Below are 9,737 nucleotides of genomic sequence, written 5' to 3'. Positions count from 1 at the left end.
CAATATTTTTTTATTATTATTTTTATAATGTAATACAATCAGTAAGGTGCCATTTTTATCTTAAAAATAATGTCAATAATATATGCCATTATTACCATTATATTTTAATTTCATTTAAGTAATTTAGATGAATTACTTTATATAAACCGTATAATTTCTACAATTGTATAAAATGTGTAATTTTCTTAAATCGCCTAAATTGTATACCGTACATTTTAAGAATTTTATATGACATCAAATTGATCAAATAACAGCCTGTACAATTAATTTATATACTCAGACTATATGCATATCCAAAAACATGAGTTACATACGCCATCAAACCACACATTGGAAAAGGGTCTTGACTCTTAAATCTGGTTCTTTGTCTTCAAACCACTTCTCCAAGGTAGAGCATGGTGGCACTACAGTCTACAGGAACAAGTCTGGTCTTTTCCTCAGTCCTCCCTTTTTTTTCCCCTCCGCTCCCCCTTTTGTACCGCTCCCCACGTGTCGAATATATTAGCAACCCAAATTAGGAGAGGCCGGGCCTGATGTGAGTGTCGGATTTCACTCGCGGAGGTGCGGTGTATCCACAGAGCGTCCAGTCCGTGCAGCATTGGATGCTGAGGTGACCGTTATCCGGAGGCGCGCGTTACTATTAAGACTCAGAGGAGATCGTAAGATATTCTGATCCCGTCTGGTGAATGGAAGAGTGCATGCGGACCCGCTTACACCTGAGGGCTAGGCTACTATTTGCCGGCGGGAAGCAAGGAGTATCTGCATGAAAATTCTGTCTCTTTCCCATGGATTTAATGCTGATGTATTAAGCTCACACACACACACACACAAAACGTTTGCGGCTGGGAACGGGCTGGATACATCTGCATACAAATTGGATTTGAGTGAAACAACGGATGCTCGCAGACAGTCGCGGAGCTCGTTCAGATGAATGTAAGAATCGATGTCGTTATCCTGTCGTTCTGTGCGCCTCGAGACAGTCTGTTTAACGCGAATTCTGACACCTTTAGCGTTTGCTCAAGGGGAAACGCGTGTGCTGTGTATGGTTTGAGCGACGTGTGGGTTATTGATCAGTTTACTCCCATTCACATTTCTGCGTAAGCAGAGCCGAGCGCTTCTTTGTGTGGACGAGCGGTTTCATTCATTCTCTTAGGTTTTATGCCCTGGTGAACTGACTAGTCCGTGTCAGCTGGTTAAAGCATGCCTGCGTGGACGCGTTAAAATTACCAAACGCGACGTTTTCTTAACGGACCTACACGTTATTCAAGATACCGCGTCTAGAAACAGTTTAAGAACCTAATCCAAAACGGTAAATTTTTCTAGACCTGTTTAATGCTTAGTTAGGCTAAATGGCAGGCTGTACATCCATTCTGTTCAGGTGTAGTCTATTGCTTGTGGGTTCTTGTCTTACTGTACTAAATGTTACAGTAAAACCCCACAACCAGCTCTCTTTAGTAATGTAGGCTATACAGGACGTGAATAGCCTGCACAACTCGAACTTCACATCTAACACGGGTAGGTCTGTATAATTTTACTATTTAGACTGATCCACAAGAAGCACAAAAAAAGAGATTGCTGTGCTATACGTCGTGGTACACTTTTCGTTAGGAACGGTACGTCAGCGAAACTAATTAGGCTATTTATCAAATATATCGCACATGGCAACATCTAACAAAACTATTCTTTTTTAAGTCACACACTTATACATTTTATTTTATTTTTAAAACCTGACAGGTCACATTTAGTTAAGTCCACGTCCGAATATGTTTTCTTATTAAAGCCCATCGGTAGCCTAAAGCCTACGGTCCTGGATCCTAGAGAATCACATCTTCCCAAAGCGAGGAGGAGTGGGGTTGATCGCACGTAAACTGAACCGTTCTCAGCGAACGGACGAGCGGAGATCGCTTTTTTCTTCAGCGGCGATGCGTGCGTTCTCCCGAAAACAGACTCCCATTTTTTTTAACAAGAGACATATGTTGGAGCTTTTGTAGGTTTGCCATCTTTTTGCTCTTACTCTTTCATCGGCGACTGCGGCTACCGGACGCTCATATAGTATGTGCCTGCACGTAACGTGCGACTGCATCACGGCATGCCTATTATTTAGGTCCCTCTTTCAAACGACACGGACTGTAATTAAGCGTCATGAGCGTGCAGTTAAAAGAGAAGAGAGCGGTTTACTCACTCGTGTGTGAAAGGCATGTAACGGTGGAAGTGACAGAAGTGGCATTGAGGGCTTTACAAGCACAGGGAAGTGGATGCTGCAGATGTGTAGCCTATTTCGTGAGAGTATTACACATCTGTATGAGGATGCACGGACCTTGGCTTGTAGTTATTCATTTGCAGTACTATCAAATAATATATTATGGGACTTTACTTTTCTGAGGTGATTCAGTTAAAACTGCACTGCTTTATGTCCACTTCCCTTCAAGTCTAATTATAAACTTTTCTTTGCTTACAGTTAGTTCCAGTCTTCTTAATTCGATTGGTCTTTTCAGTTTTTGCGTCATTGAAAAGATCATTTTCTGTGATTGTGAGTTGCATACTGCATTATATTAGGCTCTTTGAATTAGTGGTGGAAATTTCTCATTGACCTGGAGGTTATATCATTAGGCCTGTAGGTGGCAGCAAACGAAATGCAAGTTCCCCGATATAAACTTAAATATTAAAAATGTCATATTACATGGAATGAAAGTTTAACACCGTTTAGATTGGTCACGCTATTAGTGGTCCATCTGAGCATAGGATTTAACAGATGAAAGCGCTCTGTCTATTATGTGCCATGGATTTTAATTGAGAAAAGATTGATGTCTGTTAGACATTATCAGACTATAGAAATACAAAGACGTTTCACTCCCATACTTATGAATGGGAGAAAATGCAACGCACAATATGTCGATATAGTCTCACCTTCTAAATGAAAGAGCCAATCATTGATTGGTAAAGTCATTGCTTCACTGCAGTCGCTGTTTGAAGCTACGGTTCCCATAGAAACCTTAGGCTAGGGCAGCCAATGCGCATTTGCAGTCTTAAGCGCGTAATGACCAGGCATTTGCTGGTATAGCCTGGAAATTAAGCTTTTAAACTCTATTGAGCATAAGAAACATTTATGGGGCACATCATGTCAGATTTTGTTGCTGATTTAAAATGTGTAATTTAAATGCGAGTTCAGCAAGCAGTTTTTGAGATTTCAGGCTTTGCCCTTTCATTTAGAACTTGGTGTTGTTTAATCTGCCTGGAGGCATTGCAAATATGGCTGCCGAGTGAACAGACTTTCCCTCAAAAGGACTTTGACATTAAAGCGTCATTGTTGGACCCACTCAAACGCTACGCTTTCAGGAGCGCAATTTGTGCATCTGTTCATCAGACATTGGCCTGTCAGTCATTGTATTTGTTTTGCACGTTATGATAATCGGACAATCTTACAAATGGGTGGAGTTTTGCAACAATCTGTGAACCGTATGACTGACAGAACTTGTAATTAAAAACATTGCTTTACAGGGAGCCCCTTGTACGATAGTCGGTGGACTCGTAACGTATTTTATTTGACATTTATAAGAGTTTTTCTTGCACAATGCTATTTGTAAATATCGTAAAAGTACAGTTATGAGCTTTGCCAATATTTGTTCAGTAGCTGTTTTTAGGGGCAACACTGCAGACGGACGCATAGTTTAGTGATATCTGATATCTGAATCCCGCCTCTTGAAGGCTAACATTGACTGAAAAAGTGTTCAAGTATTCACATGCATTCAAGAACTGACCTAGTCTGTTGCTCTAATATCCTAATATAATAATTTATCAGTACCAAATGAAGTACAGAAGTGATCTCTGCTGCTCTGGAACCTCTTTTCCTGCATCGGATCATAGCTGATGTCAGAAGCGCAGGGCACATGTGCGGCCTCAGCGTGAGACGCACGTTATAAAGCAGTAAAAGAAAGACTTACCCAGTGAGGGGGAGTCTGTTCATACTGTTGCCCATCAACACTTGGAAAGTGATCAGAGGCAACACATGGGGGGAGAGGAGCTGTTTGATTTAATTAGAATAAGCCAAGAGAATAGGCTGTGTGTTTCAGTAGGAGGGGGATTTGAAACCAGTCTCCCACACATTGCTCGAGGATCATTACTGCAGCTTATGTACTTTGTATTTCATTGAAAGATCGTTATTTAATAGGAATGTATATTTGCCACACTGAAACTCTAAGATTAGAAGCAAGTTCTGATCTCTTTGTTGGTCCAGGGGAAACCACGATTAATCTGTTTCCTGCAAACACCGTAGTCGGGAAGGAGAGAAATAGCCCTTTTGCTGAGTGATTTCCTTGTCTAGATGTGAGATCTCAAGGGTGTATATCCAGTTCTCTTTCCTTATGCTCTTAATTGAAGCCTTATAATCATCTCAGAATTGTTCTTTGGAGGAAACAGATTGCGTGCAATTCTGTGCATTTGCCATATCTATCATTTATTTTCTGAAGTTATGCTTGGATGTGCCACAGGCCGATTCGTACTCCTCCCTGCTTTAAATGGATGACAGATATTCAACCCAGGCTTGTTGGAAATACGTGCCTCTACCTATGAATTTGCAACTCCAAAAATGTACCTTTTGAATGCAATTCAATGTAGTTTTCAACTAAAATGAACACTAAAGACACTATTGCAATACATTTTGATTATGGGCCAGATTAGTTATAAATAAAGACAGTTCCTTACTTTTACAGCGAAAATTAGTTAAGGCTGTATTTTAAAATAATTTTCTGAAATAATTGCAAGTAAATAATGTCAAGTAACACATAAAATGTTATTTCATAAAAACAAAAAATATTTTGTAAAACATACTCCAGTAATCTTTATTTTGCAAACTATTTTTTAACAGTGTATTTTAACACATGGTCTGTAAACTTTTTGACGTTTGCATCACATAAGCTAATCTAGTAAACTAGAAATGACCAAAGCGTTTCAATACTTTTCCTATTTAAAACTTGACCATGCTATGCTATGCTAAAAGTGCTATTGCCAGACCCGGAGATTGGCTGAATAGATTTCAAAATGATAAAACTCAACTGATTAACTGGACAATGAGCCTATTTCCAAAAATGTGGAGTGCTCCTTTAACCTTTTATCATCTTTCACTGGATATTTAATTTTTAAACTGACACAATATGATGATATCAACCGTAACAACAACTTTAAAAACATATGTAGCCAGATTCATCTGTTTTGGAAAAAACTGCACAAGCCTTTAATGCCACTCACTGAACAATGCTCTTAAAGTGTTGTGAAATATGCAACTTAAGCAATGTGATATCATTTTGCATAAATGTCGCCACAGGCATGTAATTCCAATGAGCCTGAATTGTTATAAAAACAAGATTAACATGCAATTCAAACTTCTCTTACACTCCAAGATAGGTAACACAAACTCTATGTACACTTTGTGTCTGCAAAATGTTCTGTTTTTAATTAGCTTACCTAACCATCTCTATTGTTAGATTTTGGAAATGGCTCCCTGGCACTTTGGTTACAGCCAAACCATTATATCTAACTGCTCCAGACTGAGGCTTTTCTCATGGGAAAGGTTTCTTTTTTCCATCTATGAAGCTTGTCCTTGCTAAGTCATTTGACCAGGTGGTAATTTACTCCTCTTGAGTGAGGTTATCATATACCTTTCAATGTACTTTAAGTGTTTTCTGAAATGCTACATATTATCTTTGTGTTTTGGTTTTTGTTTATGTGTGTTTTACATTAAAAACTAATTAAGCTTAGCTCAATAAGTTAAACCAAACTACTCAAATGTTTCTGAGTGCTTTACTTTACTTTCACCTAAGCTGCTCGTTTAATAATATCAATGAATCAATTTAGCGCTACTTTGAGAATGCTCTAAATGGAGTGTTCAGTGCTTGGTTTGTGTCTAAAAACTCTATTTTAAGTTCATATTTATGTAGCAAAACTTCAGCACGGTGGCACTGTAGCTTTGTGGCATATTTGACCTCTCATGGCCAGTGGTAGTCATTCTCAAGCATCAGCACCATCAAATGGACTGGAAACATGCATGCTTGTAGATAAGGTCAGAGTTTGGACAAGTTAGTGTAAAATTCTACTGAGGCACAGTTCCTTTTTCTTAATAGAAATTTACGGCGGTCGATGGTGGACTGTTTTGGGGCGTAGGTCTCTCTGTAATTCTAATTTAGACAAGCATCTGTTTAATACATTTTAGCATTAACTATCCTATTAACATCTTAGAAGTAAAAACGTTTTGGTAGTTCACAAAATTTCTCATGAAAATGATATGTCATTAAATCTAGTATTAAAATATTCCACCCAGATACAGAATATATATACTTTTGAATCTTAGAATATGAAGCAGTTTGTGTTTTATCTTCAATACCCAGTGTGTATGGTGGGACAGTGTGCTGTAACCTGGGAGACATGGGAACCTGAGATGTGGCATCTCAGTGTTCAACATTTGTTAAACAGTGCGTCACTGCTTATTAATAATTCAGAGATCTTGTGTCTCTCACCCACACTGTTTTCCTGTTACATCTCATTCCTAGAGAAAGAGCACGCTGTGTACCCGATCCTGATCATAACAGGGAAGGCCGCAGGTTGTTTCGTTTATTCACTGTAGCTTTCTCTTTCTTAGAGAAGCACATAGTGTGATTGGAAGGCAGTGGCCAAATAATCTTATTCAGTTATTAAATTATTATATCATCTAATATAATAGTTGATGTAGTTTATATATATATATATATATATATATATATATATATATATATATATATATATATATATATATATAAAACTGAGTAAAAAGCCTGCATAGCTTTCACCATCTTATGAGGGAACCTGTGTCTGGGTTGTCTAACATGAGAAATTGAGAAATACCTCACCTGAACTTATGGGGTCACTGCTTTAGCCCAAACCTTGTTATTTCTGGACTTGCCACTGATTGGAGAAGGAAATTTGGAAACATTTATACTTTGCTTTTTTTTGCCACGGTGACAAACTCCATATTTCCAGTTACTTTCTCAGGAAACCTCATATCCTATTAAACCTGTGCCACAGAGAGACCATAAAAACTGTGCCTGTGTGGAGAGAAATATCTGGAAAGCTATATTACACCACTTCCTTAGGATTACATCATTGTTGTCCAAACTAGAGGACAAACTTTTCTTTCACTCACCTGATGATGGAGGTTGGTTTTACTTGTGAGATCTTTCCTCATCCCATGTTAGCTGGGGGTTTTATCTTTTTCCTGTGTAATGCACTGGGGCTGGTAAACCTCCCATGAACCAGTGGCAAATTCTCTAGGAGATATTTAGAGTTGGCATGAGTTTCAGCCTTGAACTCACTCTTGATGTCTTAAGCTGTTTTGTTTAAGTGCACTGAGGGTCTTTACACACTGAAGAAATTAGTAGTAATTGCCCTCAGAAGTGTAATCTCGGTCTTTATTCAAACGCAGTACAGATGACAGCTAAAAAGCGTGTGTTGGCTACCATGAGCTTAAAGAGTGAGTCACTGGTAAAGCACGCTGATAAGGGCTTTTATAGGACCTTATAGCTTTGGAGTTTTACAAATGTACTATATGAATGGCTATCTTTGTAGAGAATTGAGCTTTACAAGTCTAGTGTAGTTTAATACCTTAACAGGGCACACAGTAAGTGGTTTTGAACTGGACTCGCTTCAAGATTATTCATTGTCATTTTTAAATGTAAAGTTTTTAAGGAATTGATACGTATAAAACTCAATTTAATCTATTTTTAATTTACAAAATGTAGAATATCTAAGAAGTTCCCACCCCAAAACATAATTGAAATTTACATTTCATGGCAGTATTACAAGGTATTAATATTTGTACAGTGCCAACACAAATGCCTCTTGTATTTTTCATTTAATGTATGCTCAGCGAATTAGTTTTAGATTCAGACAAATGATCCAACTGAAATTATTCTTCTTTGCTCATCTGTCACCTGCTTCTTCAGACTTAGCATGGCTCAACTGTCATAAAAACCAACTAAGCCAGTCTCATATCAGTCAGGATCTTTTACTAAGACCCGCCTGCCACCTTCACCGTTAAACCAACCAACTCCAGCCTCTTGACGACAGCTGGATGGCTAAAAGCAGAAAGCCCAAGGAGGTCTGGCACTGTGGTTGTCTAAATACTGAAAACTGAGCGGGAGTGAATTCCATACCCATTTAGTCTGCGGAAACTGTGGCAACTGCTCATCCGTATTCAGTCATTTCAGACCCATCATAAGCATGGGTTTTGGTGAAAGATTTTCTCATTCATCCCTCAAACAGAGCCAAGTTTCTTAAACCGATATATCCTACACTGTGATGGTTTCTGCCTCATTTTCATAGTTCATCATGAATGCTACATCTCCTACAGTTTTTAACAACAATAATAAGCCTATCAGCATGTTTGAATGTTATGAGGAAGATTCTCAAATCCTCTGTGGTCCGACATGACGCTGAGTTCGTCTCTGTGCCTATGAAGAAATGCTGTGTGGTGAATAAGACTGCCGGCCCCCCGCAGGTTTTCCTCAGACGCCTCTGTCAATCACTCAGTCTGGCCTCTGTTTATTCTATGCAATCATGATGGAGAAACCGTCAGCTCCTCCGGCCCCCTCGACAACCTCTTTATGCTATGTATTTTAATAAGCCGTTAAATATAGGAATGAGACACATTGTGTGGCAATGCATCATGGGCCTCCATGACCTCAGAATCTGTTTAAATTGGCTCAAAGTGGCCCCCAAGTGCCCTACAATCTCTGCTGCTTTCATTAGACTCAACACTGGGCTGACCACACTTCACAAAAACACCTATAGGGGGTCTCCTGATCCTAGAACTGCAGGTTTGGGTTTTTAACCCTAGATAAAAAATATCTTTTCTGGCTCCTTAAAGATCACTTCAAATCAGTTGTTTTGACTGAGATTTGTGTTTCAGATCGCTCATGCAGTACTGATGATCATTGTGGCCTTTGTCCTGGATGTCCTTGGACATGTGATTTGTGTTTTAGTGTGACCCTTTACACATGACAGGCTTAGAACGTATCACATGTTAATGAAGGTCTTAGATAGTTGATTAGGACAGACAGCATGGAGCCCTGTCGGTCAACTGTGTTTGTGGCGTTAATTATTTGGAAATGCCAACCATTAAAGGCACCAAACCACTCAAAAGTGTCCCTTTATACATTAGTATTGGTTTAGGTTGTAGACTTATGTCTGTGTATTGTTATTCTTTTTTGATAATAAAGTAATAATATTACTTTTATAACATTTTTTTGGACTTCTCCCTCTTTTACAAACCTGTTGACTCATTGTGGCCACTAGAGGGAGCCTGGTTGAACAGCTTTGCAATGAATGAAAACAATCATGTGGTTTCATCTGGAGGGCTTCTTCCTTGTTAAAAAATGACACTGAAGTCCAGATTCAATATTTATATTTTTCCTTCAGTGAGTTCTGTGTGTTTCATTGGAGAACTCTTAAACAGTACTGACAAGGACAAATTGCGTTTGTAATCCACTTATGTATAGAGACCACAACGGCCCGCAGTGATGATCTGCCATCATTATGCACTGAGGTTTGGATAATACGGACCTTACCAACAGCTACTCTAGTCAGTGCAAGTGCAAAGACTCCTGAGGTTTGTTACAATTCCAGCCAAAGTAGTATAATTTCCTAATTGTGCTAGTGCACTTCTTCAGTGGCGTATAAAATATCATCCCAAGTCTGACCATCTGTAGCAG

The 9,737-nt window shown here is 38.9% G+C and overlaps 1 protein-coding gene across 1 annotated transcript in view; it reads left to right on the top strand.

The window, feature by feature from the left end:
- The first annotated feature begins 585 nt into the window (after positions 1-585).
- dchs1b (dachsous cadherin-related 1b) overlaps positions 586-9,737 on the top strand; it is a 92,423-nt gene continuing 83,271 nt past the window's right edge. The window contains exon 1 of the mRNA XM_043249926.1: positions 586-933. The gene's annotated coding sequence lies outside the window, so the exon portion shown is untranslated. The remainder of the gene's footprint in view (positions 934-9,737) is intronic.

Source organism: Puntigrus tetrazona, chromosome 10 (assembly GCF_018831695.1).
Source record: "Puntigrus tetrazona isolate hp1 chromosome 10, ASM1883169v1, whole genome shotgun sequence".
Taxonomy (NCBI): Eukaryota; Metazoa; Chordata; class Actinopteri; order Cypriniformes; family Cyprinidae; genus Puntigrus; species Puntigrus tetrazona.
The sequence above is the reverse complement of the archived record's forward strand: the minus strand, read 5'-3'. Positions and strand labels throughout refer to the sequence as shown.